Below are 15,519 nucleotides of genomic sequence, written 5' to 3'. Positions count from 1 at the left end.
CAAAGGAATTGGGGATTTCCAGCAAGAACAATGCATGGAAAGTGTATGTAACGCAGCAAGAAGGACCGTGACAATGAGAAATGCGTTAAAGACAACACATCCCGACCTCAAACATCAAAACATGAGCACCGAACACAAAATCCGAAAAGTTGAGCACGGTTGCATACCCCAGTTACACGCGAGGAATGAACGAATCGTGTCATGTGGCATACGAGAGACACATTACTCCACCAGGAGGAGGGAAAGAAAAACACAATATCAGGTGATTGCGACAACGTGTAATTTTACACGCGACAACTGCGTAAATCCCCCTCCCCCCCACACACACACAACAAACAACAAATGCTACAATGTCTTGCGTGTGCGTTTCACTGTACACCAACTGAAGATGTCACTTTCAACATACAAAGGGGGTGGGGAGCAATACCAAGAGTGTTCTCACTGGGATTTGCCGAGAACGATAATCACAGACGGTTTTCAAAATGTCTGCCGTTCACTTCTACGCAGAGATGACAGAGACGAATCAAGGATTGTCGAGTACGAGCAAACAAGCTAGGTGTATATGCTACCGTCGCGGCGGCGACGTTGATGCGAGCAACGAGGTCCTCAGCTGATGTGACAGGTGTGTTGCATACGAGGGTTTTCATATCTCCCCAGAAGAACAAATCGAGAGGGTTGAGATCTGGCAACCTCTGTGGCCAAGGCATAGGTTCATCCCTACCATTGAACCTATTACGAAACACGTCATGCAGGAAATGTCGTACATTACGATCGATATGAGCTGTTGTCCCATCGTGTTAGTACCACATTTCTTGCCGCAGTGCCAAAGGTACGGTCTCCAACAGTTCAGGCAGAACCTCACTAAGAAATGCATGCTACGTGCGATCAATCAGGCGAACAGGAAGAATGTATGGTCCAATTAAATGATCATGTACTATCCCGCACCACACATTCACTGAAAACCTGTGCAGGTGATGGGCCACAAAAAGTGCATGTGGGTTGTCAAAGTCTCAGACATGACTATTTCTACTATTGAAGACATCCATCCTGGTGAAAATGGCTTCATCTGCCCACAATACCTTTCCCCAGAAGTGATGGTTTGTGTCCAGCTGATTCAACAACCATTGGCAAAACTCAGTACGAGGTCGAAAGTCACGAGGTAACAGTTCTTGTACTTTTTGCAGTTTCAAAGGGTGCATTCCTTCTTTTGACAACACTCGCCAAACATTCACATGACACGTGTTTCGTGCCCGAGCGAGCACGTGCGTACTGGTGCCAGGATGTTCTGCGACCGCATTTAACACATCTTCTGCAAACTGATATGTGCGTACACTTCGGGGTCTTCCAACGTCTTGCCGCGGTGGTAAGACTGACCCTGTTTCACGCAGTCGACTGTCCACTACCTGAAAGAAGGCGTGAAACGGTAAACGTTTATGTGGAAAGCGTTCTCCATAAAGTCAACTTCCCTCACGGCTATTAGCACGTGCCTCCCCATACATGAGATGCATGTCTGCTAACTGCTGGGTCGTATACGCAGCCATCTATGTAATAGGGAGCTGGAACTGCAAAGTATCGTTTTTGTTTAACACTGGCACATTGCAAAAATTGGCCGTATCACCGTACGAACACCAAAGACCAATTGTTGCGATACTTGACTTGCCCACTCCACCACGTCAACTTCTTTAAATACAACATACTAGTACTCTTCAATGCGTATGACAACCTAGAGCGAACTGCTGATCATATCCCAGCACCTGCAACACGATTGGGACGACTGCCGGAGAGAACCAACCTTTCGAGCTCCTCTCGCGGGTACAGCAGCCATGAAGGTCAAACGTAGACTTGCCTGCGCAGCGCTTCCAAAACTGGTCTCTTTTACGTCACAGTGATCGCGCGCGAACACTCTTGGTATTGCTCCCCACCCCCTTTGTGTGGTGAAAGTGACATCTTCAGTTGGTGTACAGTCACACGCACTGTCCGTGCGTAAGATATTGTAGCATTTGTTGTTTGTTGTGTGTGTGGGGATATTACGTAGTTGTCGCGTTTAAAAATACACGTTGTCGCAATCATCTGATATTGTGTTTTTCTTTCCCTCCTCCTGGTGGAGTAATGTGTCTCTCGTATGCCACATGACACGATTCGTTCATTCCTCGCGTGTAACTGGGGTATGCAACCGTGCTCAACTTTTCGGATTATGTGTTCCGTGCTCATGTTTTGATGTTTGAGGTCGGGATGTGTTGTCTTTAACGCTTTTCTCATTGTCACGGTCCTTCTTGCTGCGTTACATACACTTTCCATGCATTGTTCTTGCTGGAAATCCCCAATTCCTTTGAGGACTCCATTGCGCATGCGTGCAGTGAACTTTTCATAGTGACTTCCGGACTGAGCACATACGATTCCTTTATGATTCCCTTGGAACCGCCTCTCTATCTGTTATAGTATTCGTCCCAGTCAGGTGTGACGTTCACTTTGTCACCTTTTGCGAGGCTCCTATCTCGGAAACGAAGCCTCAGTCGTAAAAATGGAACTTAGACTTTTTGCTTGTTTTCGTGTGAGGAATCACCTCCCAAGCGTTGTAAACGACCTTTAGAAACACCCTGTATAGCTCACGTAAGGGTGGGGTTCAACTTTTGGTTCAATGAGGGTTCCTATATTTCATAAGTGAAAATCCGGGACACTACTGACCGGTAGCTTGTTACGAAGCGGGGGTGGGGGGTGGGGGGGGGGGCTGGACCCGATAAAGTTGTATGTATGTACAACATAATTGTCATTTACATCACACATTGTGTGGGAACTTTATTTGAAAACTGCGGACTGAACAGATAGGCACCTAAGCAATGACTTTATAGTAATCAGTATGGCTCGGAAGTTGAGGAAAAATCTTTTTTTTTTCCTAGTGTCCGAAGACGAAGCCCAACATAATATATGCTAATTTGGGTAATTGTAGGCCAGAAAAAGGTGGGTTTTATTTGTCCTTTTTTGCCTTTTTCGGCGTTTTTTGTCTTATTGGTCCTTTTTTAGCCTTTTTTTAGGTCTTAACGGCTTTATTTGCAACTTCACCTTCTTTCGACTACGTTGTTACTGCCCGTTCTCAATTCGAATCATCATCAGTTCATCACCTCTTAAACATCATTTCTGTAGTAAAGAAAAAAAATAATAAATATATTTGAACCATCCCTGAAACGAGAGAAAATCATTTTTGGACGACTGAAGCAGGTATGGTACAAGCTCCTTTAACCGTAACTTGTCTGGAAGATGGCAACTTTCTCTTGTTTTGAAGCTTTCATCACGGTGTATACGACCAGACAGCACGCGCCTGCAAGTCAGATAAGGAGGTGCCGCCCATATTCATTAAATATGTAATTAAAACTGAAGTTATACGCCCTTTTTTCCGTTTTTAGGTCCTTTTTTTGACAATATAAGGTCTTTCTATATGTCTTTTTTTTGGCAATTTATAGGTCTTCATCGTCCGAGCCCTAGTAATCAGGTTACAATACAACGGAAGATAATCGTAACTGAAATTCAGCACTGCAAGAGACGGCGGCGTGAAGTCAGAGATGTTTGCAGTACCGTCTGTATCAGTCTGTATCTCGTTAACTCTTGTATTATGGAGAGGGAGTGGTTCAATGTAGAGTTAGATTGTTTTGTAAAATGAGCATTTTAAAATTACGTCCACGCATTTAAATATAAAGAAAGTTCAGGAATGTATAGTCTTAATCATTTCTTCTTTCCCACCTGATTCCAGGACATTTGTGCATCCCGAAGAAACTATTCGGAACACCGGGACAAATGATACCATTCCGGGATTGTCCCTGAAAATCCGGGACGTGTAGCGTCCCTATGATCTGGCTAGCAAAATCCACTCTGCCACCACATGAAAGGTCACACATTTATTAATTGAAGTCTATATGAACTTCTAACTTTTCTACATAAAATGAGCAGAAAATGCTTTTGAAAAAGCTAATCCCAGCTTCTCTTTAAAAAGAATTACAATGTTAGAATTAGTCTTTTCCTCCTTCCTACAAAATTGAAAATAACATCATCGGTGTTATTTTAATATTCGTATGTATGTACACTTAACAGTGCGGGGTCCATTAGTCGAGGATCTCCCGCTGAATTGCGAGGACATTATTTCAACATTAAGTTAAACACATCCTCTCGGATGTTGAAGATGAAACTGTCAGTTTAGCCAAGATCACCAACAATTTGTGCATATTTTGACTATACAAGAGCTTGTCACATTTTTCTACTGCCTACAATGCAGACCCTGGACATGTCTTTTCAATTACTGTTTGCCGCATTTGTCATTCAGATTTGAAAATGTAAAAACTATCAACCAGGCCATCCAATATTTTGACACACTGTTTCTATGAATGATGAATAGGCATTTCATATTGGAATAAGGTATTGCAATTTTTCAATGTGTTGACTGTGTTCAGAGAAACTAGGTTTCATTTCTACTACAAAATGGTCCAATAATGGACAACAGTAAAGTTTCTACTATTAGTGTATACGATTTTACAAGTCACCCTACTGAGTATTGATACTTTTCTGTCCATCTTGTGTCAAACAACTTGTGAACATTACAGAACTCCCCTAGCTATCTTGCACTGCATTTTTTACAACCAAATTAACTTTGAGAAGATTGATTGATTTATTTGCATTATTTTTCTTCGCTTTTTGTGCCACTTTTGGCCAATTTCCGACGATCGGGATGAGTGATGACATGATGAAATTGATGAATGGACACCCATAAACGCCCATACCGGGTTTCGAAGCCGGAACCCACGATGTACTAACCACGGGGGCTGCTCCTTTGAGAAGACGAGAGGGGAAAAATATAAGTGATTTGACAGTCTCAATATCGCAGAAATTCCACAGAAATTGGCAATAGCCAGGGTTAAAATATATGTGCTGCTGAACAATGTACTAAAATTGCTTTTGGACACTTCTCAGAAATTATCTATCTATTGCACCCAATTAATTCTATCACCCATTACATCAGCACCAACTATTCTTTTTTCTAAATCCACACCCACTCAACCCAGACAGAGTAGAAGTACTATAAAAAAAAGCTCTTTTCAGTTCTTACGGCGGGCGCTTTAGAAGCTGGCAGGGGAAGTGGGGAGCGGGGATTACGCAACAGACCAACCAGACAACAGCAGTGGCGCCAAGAGACACGACGCGGCCGGAAAAAGTACTACGTTAAACTCGTTCTACTGGCCGCTACGTTTCTTATCGTGCTGGATTGGTCGCTTCCCCGCTCCTCACTTCCCCTGCCAGTTTCTAGAGCGCCCGCCGTAAGAACTGAAAAGAGCTATAATAGCTGAAGCTAACCCAGATGCAGTTGCAATCTCCAATAGAGACAAGTTTCCCTTTCTGATCTAGAGTTTGGAAAATGGTTTATCGACTTTCGGGATTATCAAACAGTTGGGAAATTTCAAATGATCAAAAAATAGAACCTGAGAAATACTTAAATCTTGAATGGTAAAATACATATCGGAAACCTATTGAAATTATAATGTTCGCGCTATATGTTCACAAGCAGCTACGTCGGGCAGCAGAAACTACATGTGCCATTGTAGAATTTTTTAAATGTCAGGAGTTTTCTGAGTATTTTCCAGAGAAATTTTGAAACTATCATGAAATTGCAGACATTTGCTTCGCAGTCCCATCTGGTGTGTGGAATTATTTTTTTCCCATCCTTATCCCGTTCTATATGCTTGTAATTTATGAGAACAAAATAAGTCTGAAGAAATTTTTACGAAGAAGTCTCTGCGCATAGCGGATAGAACACGTAATCTGGTAATTTTACTGATCCAAAGGACAGGGGTTTGGACCCGTTGACCCCCTTAAATACGCCCATGTGTAAAGAAAAGTATTACCCTACCAGAGCCGACCCACCGGAGGCCCCACGCTTCAGGGGGCCCGCGCTAGAGTTTATTGGATGCTGGTACTTCCAAATACGCAACTATTCTGATTTTTCCTGACTTCATTTATCAGTTTGGCATACTTAGAATATGATATCACTAATTTTCAATGTTTTAAATATATGCTACATAAAAGTATTTCAATCAAAAATTGTTACTATGCGCATTCGTTTATTTATATAATCATGAAGTTAAAATATTAGTTTGCACGAGACAATGTGATTTCACCACAGCGTTAAATTCAGTGAATAGTGAACAAAAGAGAATTATGATTGAGAATGTTATTGAATATGATTAAAAATTGTCCCTTTGGTACGTAAAATAATAGTTTAATATCGAACACGCCCACTTTGGTAATTAACTATAACGTCGCACCAGTGGCGCATCGGAGATGAAAAGAAATCCTAATTTAAGGAACTTCTATCGGCACAATTCTTGGTTTTAACATGTTCTGTGTACTGGTTTTAGGTAATAATAGAAAATATATAAATTAATTTCTTATTAATTGTAAAAATTTTTATATTGTGAAAGACACATACTTCAGACTAATCGACAAAAATCTCTGATTTTTCAGACTTCTGAAATATTTTGGTTATAGGCCCGACATACATTATATGCCCCAGGTCCCGCACTCCTTTAACGTTGTGTAAAAGACCTCAAGACGAGTAACATTTTTGATAACGGTTCGCTTTGACGCTACGAGCCACCGAGAAACGATATATTTTATATGTATCCATGCGACACAAATTAATGGTTGCCACTTCCAGTAAAATATTTTGTCGGAAAAACAACAAAAATTGTTAGAACAGATTGTGGTAGTACCAATTAATGCCCATGTCATCTTCTGGAGTGTGAACACTTCTGGGAAAACCAATGAAACCCTATTTTAGTGTAAAGACATGAAGCAGGGTAAATAACATAGATGTCGATACATGCACTATTTAAGGGAGAAGGATTGAACGTTGCAATTCTATTCTGTCAATGTGTCTTCTGGTATGATGATGTTTCTATGCTGAATATCGATTTTTTATAAGTTTTTTCGACAGAAGAAAAAAATAATAAACGAGAGTAGTTACCATGAATCTGTGACGCATGGTTGCAGGAAGGTGACGTTTTTCGAGGGCTCGTAGCGTCAGAACGAGGCTTCAACGAGTAAAACGTTACATAGAAACATCTTGAAGTCACGCGGTATACATTTGACGGCGTTGCACTGCGACATTCTGTATATGTGTATGCGAAAGGATCACAGAAAAGGTAGTGATTACTGCTACAACTGTTTAAGGCATTGACATTGGCTGGTAGCTTTGTTGAGTCTCACTTATCGGACACAACATGAACACCATCGGTGCTTTGACGACAGTGTGGAATGCCTTCGTTGTTAGGTTAGGCTTGTTGTGTTTAGTTCTCTTAGAAGTAAATACACTGCGTTTTTCGGGTCTTCACCAAAAATGTATTATTTATGCTACACCTAACAAGCCTAACCTAACCGATGGTGTTTAACTTGTGTCCGATAAGTTAGACCCTGTATGTTTGTAAGCACAGGCTAAAAGAAGAATTTTTGGGCGTTATAAGAAGAAGACGAAAAATAGTTGTAGCACAATACCCACAGAAAAATTGCACTTGCGTAATGTATAACTTAGCTGTTCCATTGTTCTCGTAGCAACTCAAGCATTTCATTAGAAAAAGAAGAAGAAATATACTGTGGCCTACATAGTGGAGAATCAGTCATAGATGAGGTAAACAGGAAATTTAGCAAACGTCATTCTACTTATGGAGGTCACGGCTACGCAATCGGAGGCTAACGACTCGTAATTGTAATCTAGCACGAGTTTTGAGATCAATTGTCTCAACGAGGTGGAAATAACCTATTCGTACCAGTGCTGTCGTCTGCATAATAATCGCTCTTGTGCAAGGAGGGAAGTTTTGGTATCCTATTCGTCTTTGAACACACAGTTGGATCCACTAGTAATTCTCGGCAAATTTACCATGACTATTTTCATTAATTTTTCTCTTACATCCTGTGTGTTTTGAAAGCGATGGATTTTTATGTATGCTGGTGCAGAAGTTGCCAACAGCTTGTTTTGAGTTTTCTTATAATTCTTGAAGCTCTTATTGGATCAAATAAAGTGCACGAACATGGTGATGGACAATTTGCACTGTAATACTCATGGATCCCACTGTAGTTCACTAGTTCGTAACCTTTCGTTTACCACGGAAGTTCTTTAAATATCTCTTGTTTTTGCGAATCCCCAAGACTTCACTCAATATTTGAAATCATAAAATGCTATTTTGTTTAAAAAAAATGCTCATCAGGGCCCTCTTTTTACAATTAATACAATTTATTAGAAGATACAGTGAAAAAAGTTTGGAATAATCAAAAAATAGTTTATGGCATAAAAGTATGTGTTTAAATTGTATAGGAAGCACGTTTGCTTAGTGTTACCAAAAAGCTTAACTAAACATGTTATTTTTTTCTGTGTAGCTACTTATATGTTATTGGAATAATTATACATTTTTTTCACTTATTGACGACCTGGAAATGTGGGTTTTGTAATACTGGATTTTATATTACAAAACAATTCCGATAAAGACAGTATCGCGTTTTTACCTCGAACAAGTTGTGGGACATATTTAATTTGTAAATTTGTGTATGTACTAATTTCTACTAGATTTCTCTCGGACTTTTACATGTATAGAAGCTCATATTACTTCTTTAAGCCTTCGCGAACCCCTCGGAGGATACAATTCTTACTGGTCCAGTCCCATATTGAAATATCGTATCTGTATTTTCGGAAGCCAAGCATGAAGTAACTATTAACACCCAGTAAGGAGTGTCTGATTTCATCCGAAGGAATAAAATTGCATAGATGTCGTTCGATTCTACATTTTGCTGTGCATACATTAATGATTTTTATATCTTACATATTCTAACCCTAGTTATGAGTAGCTACAACATTTTAGTATGTTTAAAATGAACTCTCCGCTGTACACTCTGCGGCCACTAAAGTAAAAAATGTAATCAAGGCAATGTATTATTTCCCGTGATGCTTGCTCTAAGCACGAACTTATTTTACTTGATTGATGCAATTATTGACAAACGTATTTCAAGATTATGAAAAGCAAAATTACTCTCCCAAAGACCGCAGCAATTTCACAAAGGTAGTCGTCAACTTTAAAAAACACAACGGGGTTAGTTATAGGAACCAATCTACATCGCAGTCCCTTTGTGACCTGTTTTCTTCAAAGTTTTCTGCTTCCTGTGCCACATATTCTTTTATCGCCAAATCAACCCAGTTCGTTCCTTACGCTATAAAGCTTAAAAATAGCCGTTGGGTCGTTTTGCATTTATCACTGCGCGTTTCTTAGGTTTTGCGTGCAGATAGAAGCAGAGGTGGTCCCATATTTCGAGGATAGTGTGCTGAATCACACACGTTAATTTGGTTAACTAATCAGGGACTTATGACTTAAATATCCATAAATATCCCCTACAACATAAAAAATATAGCCTCTATTAAGAACTATAAAAAAATATTTGTAAATTGTGTTTTCTTAATATGTTGTAAGATTAAAAGTATGTAAGGCTATTTATTTTCTTCGTACTGTATGTTGGTGGATCTCTGATACTTTGAGCTGTCACTTCGACTACTTCCTGCAAATTTTCAAATTCATGTGACAGCCTTGTACAGTCATGTACACTTCTGGGTTGTCGTCGTCCCATTGACTTTCAATAGGATCATTGCAACCCTGTGCCCATGACTGTACCTACAAAAACATTTTTCTACTTGGACCGCAAATTAATCAATTAGGAAATAGCTATGTGTAAAACAAAGTTCTTTAAACCTTGAAAAGCGCTAAATATGACCGAAAATGTTTTAGATATGCTCCATCACATTGAGAATGGTCAATATGCATAAATGTGCCGTAAACGAGTGCTTTGTACCACGCCATGAAGACGTATAGGGTGTGTGGAGTTAGGGCCCCACACTTTCTTGATCACGGCCGAAGGTAGGGGTGATGTGATCAGCACCACGTCCCTGGCCGCCTTTGCCCCCCAGAGTTTCCTCCAGGTACTCCCTAAACGAGTACCTTAATTTAATTAGTTTTTCATAACATGGATTTCTGTATAGTTTATGAACATATCACCTTTCCCACCTTTCCTATGGTGATATGTTCTTGAACTATACAGAAACACGCAATCTTCTTGTAGTGTGACCTGCTAATAAGCAATAGCGTATTCCTTGATGTTATATTGACTGATTCAGAGAGTATGAAATGGGAGAGTTATGGAAATACTAGTTTGCCGTAGTTTGAGAAGAATCTATTATAACAGTGATTTGTAAAGTGAGGGAGGATAAGTTACCAAAATAAGAAATGAGAGGGTGCCTTGGAAATTTCATTTTTGTGCATGATATTATCTTATTGTCCATATTATGAACTTTGCTATTCATAGGTGTATTTTTTACAAGGGTCAGTGGAGATTAATATATTGAAATCAAAGGGCAATGGTCTCAAATTCTTTGGGAATTATTGCAGTTGAAAGTGTGTGAAAATTATATTGTTCAGATTGATTTTTGAATGATTGATTTGGTATTTTACTTTGCTTTTATAACAGTTTTGGCTAATCGCGAAGATGAGGTTGATACGATTACGATTAAACAGATGAAGGGACACCCATGCCCAGGCCGGGATTCGAACCCAGAACCTCTGGCGTCGTAGCACGCTGTTCTAGCCAGGGAGATCGGAGTCTTGGCTACTTTCTACGTCTAATGGAGAATGGTCCCCTGTTGTGCCTTCCGTACACATAATCAGTAGTAACCAGACTTGCCCAGAAAAACTGAAACATAATGACTTAAACTTGTCTATCTCGATTACGGATCATAAACGCAGCTCCAAGCTTGAACATTGCAAAAAAAACAGGCTTCATCCAGTGCAGCAAATAGGTGAGTTTCACAAAACCAACCCTGGAAAAAAATGTAGGCCGGAAGACTCTTTTTTATATTATTGCCACAGGGTATGACAGTGCCCTCTGCATGCAATAGAAAGAATTAACTTCACGCTTTCACGCAAGCTGCTCTACCTTTGCCGTCTGATGTAACTCCATGGGAGAGATTGCACAATGGATTCTCGTACTGTACGCACATACTCTTTTTCCCGTTTGATATTCAATGTAACGAACTGTCCATGAAATTTGTGTCATCCTAGTTAGCAAGAAGTTCTTGAGTCTGTTGCTCTGCGGTTGGAGTGCCCGACATATTACGTCACTTGCCCTTACGATGTTTCGCACCTCTTTGTTTTTTTGTTTTTGTGTGAATGGCGTGTTATTTCATCTACAAGACACTTCACAGATGTACTTTTTCCTTCTTCGATGTAGCAGAAGTATAATGTACTGTTAGGAAGACTTACATAAATATAGCTGCACTTAACAAAGACAGCTTTCCCGCAACAACACATTTCTGTCCATGCATAAGACCGTTATCTTTTCAATTATACAAATACAGTAACTCTTTAAGTCATTAGGAAGATATGCTCCTTGTAGACTTCGATTTTTTTATATAATACAGAACGACGTGTGTTTTAATGTTTTTGTGTGATCAAGTCAACATTCGATAACAGCTTGTACATAAGCTTCTTAGAACTGGAATTACCTTAGCAGTTTATACTTTTCCTAAGATCTTCGAGCCTTGTTTGTATCGAAATTATGTATATGTTATACCAATATAGTCAGAATTAGAAATAAATATAGTAGTTCCAAAATAGGAAATGAAAATCAAACTGTCAACCCAAAACTTGAGAGTCCAATAAATTAGATCTTGTTCAGTGTCTTGAGCGACATATTGTTTGAAAATGGTCACTTGGGGTGGATTCGTGTTAAATGATTTATTGATTTGGTTTATTTTACTTCGCTTGTCTGCCACTTTTGGCTAATCGGGAAGATGAGGATGAATGATAACATGATGAAATTGACAAATGAGCATTTACAAAGGTGATGCTGATCACATCACCCCCACTCACGACCGGATCAAGAAAGTGTGGGGCGTTACCCCCACACCCCCTATACGCCTTCATGGCGTGGTGCTATGCACAGGGGAGCACTTTACTTTTTACCAAAGACCACTCATGTCCATGCCGGGATTCGAACCCGGGACCTTTGGCGTCTTAGCGCGTTGTGCTAACAATTTCGCCACGGAGGTCGGCTCGTGTTGTATTAGACGGGATCTTTTACCGCAGTTCTTTCCAACGTAACTTAACCAACATGAAAGTAATTTGCAAGGTCGTCCTCAGAAATTTTCCCCGAGGAACAGCAAGTAAGGCTTTCTTTTCCACCCCCACCCCCCTCGCTAACCACTGCTTGAAAATGTTGCAAGTCTAACGTTCCTATACAGGACGGTAGTTCATGATTGTTCCAATCTAGTTTGAAGTTATCACTTTTATGTATTATTATATAATATAACGTGTTGTCATTGAAATGAAATTACGACATGCATGAAATGAAATGTGTAATTTGTGACCAACATTCACTTTTCAAGGTTGGCAGACGCCATCTCCTTCCGGTCGTCGATGGTCACATGTTGATAATTTGTAATCACTTGTGTTATATTTGCATGCATAGGGGCAGTGCCTTTTGCAATTATTCTGTATTATAAAGGCGCATCCCCACTATGCCTGTGTTTGCGACCACGTAATGGATTGGTTGTGCAGTTATTGTAAACTAAATATACTCTTTTCTATAAATATGTAATATATATCCGCTGGGTGTATCTGAAGAAGTTTTATTGTAAAGTAAATTTGGTTTTAGGATTTTTTTTTCATTACAATCTTGAACGAGACAGTCAGTCTCGGACATTGTCTCGTTCTCTGAGACCGAGAATTGTCTCCGTTGGGTACTATCCCCAATGTATCCGGCTATACAAGATGTTATTAGTATGCTTCGGATAGTTATGCACTGAAAAAACCTTTAAATATGCATGCAAATATGCTCTTAAAATTCTCGAAATATGCTCTTTAAATGATCAAAATATGCATTTAAAATTTTAAAAATTTACATCCAACTCAGAAAATTTAGCCATAGCTTGTAACTATTTATTAATTCTACTGTTTACATAAGTAAAAAAAATGGTTTGGCTTACATTATTGACAATTGACCATATTTTACATATGGTTTTTGTATATGTATCTTTATCATAAGTCCACTAACTATTTCTGACTTCACTGAACGTCACGATTAGCAGACGGTGGAATTTCACCAGCTGTCTCTCATTCTACTCAGCATGAAAGGTTACTGTTGCACTTAATAACTACGTATTGTTTCAGATGCTGAAAAGTAAACTTATGCCTGTTATCCACGAGAATACTTTTATACTCTGAAAACACTCTCTCCACATCACAAGAAACAATAGGCGCATGTTGTAATTTCAACAAATCGGAAACGTGCAGTTCATTTGGAATACCGTCCACATTTTGTTTCCCTTCATGAATAGAGCAAATGTACTTTATGAGCTTGTAGGCAGATTTCTTTGCGAGGGCATACTGAATCATGTTTCTGAATTGCTCATAAGGAAAGGAAACTACAAATTTTCAGACAGAAACAGCAGAATATGGATTTGTAAGAAAAATCGGTAAAATATGCAATATATCCTGAAGACACTGAAAATATGCATTTGCATATGCTATATGCAAAATGCATAACTATCCGAAGCCTAGGCGTTAAATGTTTGTATAAACCATATAATTCGCATATCACTGTACAGATACAGACACTGTATCTGTGGTCCCAGATTTTGTAGATGAGGACGAACCAAGTATTACTTTTCCACAGTCGTTCATGTATTTGCCCCGTATCTGTTTACTGTTGCTGAGAATACAAAACGTTCTAACCCCACCACAGTCGCTTTCTGCATGTCATTATATTAAGAACGCGCGATTGATGCTCTGTTTGCTGTTCCATCTAACTTAAGGCATTCTCTCTCTGAGCTATATACTACTGGACAGGGTTTGACTGTCGTGGTCTCGCCTGCTCCAGTACAAACCACAACCATAAATAGTGGAGTTTCCAAACGACAGACAAAGAACATGACCAGTTATGTACATACGCACATGCTAATTGGGACTGGACCTACAATTCAATGTGAGACCCGAGCCACTATGTGCCTCCACCAGGGATCGAACCCGGAACTCCTTGATTGCAAGGCGGCGACGTTACCACTGCGACATTGGAGAGACCACACGGACAAAGAGTTGCTTCTGAGTTGTCAAGCCTCTTAGCTTGGTGTGGGCGAACAACTTGTCCATGTTCCCTTATGCGTGAAAGGGGATGAGGTAAAATAGGTCATTAGCAAAGAAAGAAGAGAAAGTCAACAATGTGTGGTAAAGCTCTCAGATGGTACGAGGTGTGGGTTCTGCAGCAAGGACATCTTAATTTGGCAAGAACTGTAATATAATTGTAGATACGTATGTAGGTTATCTGATATTTAGCGTAATCGTGGCAATTAGTTTGGCACACGCAAGAACCACGATACTGAAAAGCTCATTGGCTTTATACAGTGCAGAATCGTGCTGTCGTAATGCGCAATATGTGTTCGATAAATTGACCATAACTCTTAGTAGGTATCAATGTACCCCAGACTGTCATATGTTATCTTGGTCGAACATACTTATAGTATGAAGCTCTGAAGAACTTTTCCAAACAGAAATGATAATGGTGATTTGGTTTCCAAACACAGTTTGTATAAGACCAGCTGAACCTAATTGACAATAAGTATTCTATTGATGCAACGTGCAGTTCCCCAAACCTCGATAAATCATGTCGTTGAAGTTCAGTCCTATCATGCATATCGCGAATGAGAAATCCAGGGTGATAATTGTGATATACGACCTAGCATCACTCTGAGACCCAAAGTGGTTATTTCTATCAACATTAACTGATAGACCCTTGCTATTATCTTATAAATTTCACACATAAAGACCAGCTGTGAAGCGTTAATCTTTTGTTACAAAGTTCAAGGTGAATGAAGCGCGTTCACGTTTTAGCTTTTATTTATAAGAAAAAGCAATACAGGTCAATGCTTGCTCGAAGGATTGCAAAAAACAAGATACCACTGTCTTCCTTTTCTTCGTCGTTTACTGTGCCAAAAAATAATTTACGCTTACTTTAATCGTAGTTTTGTTAACGAAAAAACTAGAAACAAATTAATTGTAATAATATTCAGTCATTTCGAATTTAGCCATGTATACCGAGAAAGGTGCATCACCTTACTGTACAAATATTTATGATCTCTTATTCTGATCCTCTTCTACCGATTGGTGTCATGGTTTTAAGAGAACTCGCCATCTGTCACTATCTTCTGCCAACTTCCTTCCTTCACTCCACGAGATGTTCCTCCTGCTCAGGACATCCTTTATTCCCTCATTCCATGTCCTACGTGGTCTTCCTTTCGGTCTCTTCACATTTAATCCTCCAAGTCTTGCCTCCCATACTTGTTTAGGTATTCGATGTTCAGACATTCTGCTGAGGTGTCCAAACCATCTGAGTTGTGCTTGCTCAACATCCTGATATATTAGTTTTGTGTTTAATGTTATTCTGATTGTTTGA

At 39.5% G+C, this 15,519-nt stretch overlaps 1 protein-coding gene across 1 annotated transcript in view; it reads left to right on the top strand.

The window, feature by feature from the left end:
• The window catches only part of retm (real-time), a 133,742-nt gene that overhangs the window by 31,782 nt on the left and 86,441 nt on the right, over positions 1–15,519 (top strand). The gene's annotated exons all lie outside the window — the stretch shown is intronic.

The sequence above is a fragment of the Lepisma saccharinum genome, chromosome 14 (genome assembly GCF_977018435.1).
Source record: "Lepisma saccharinum chromosome 14, izLepSacc3.1, whole genome shotgun sequence".
NCBI classification, from domain to species: Eukaryota; Metazoa; Arthropoda; class Insecta; order Zygentoma; family Lepismatidae; genus Lepisma; species Lepisma saccharinum.
This window is presented reverse-complemented; position numbering and strand designations above follow the sequence as displayed.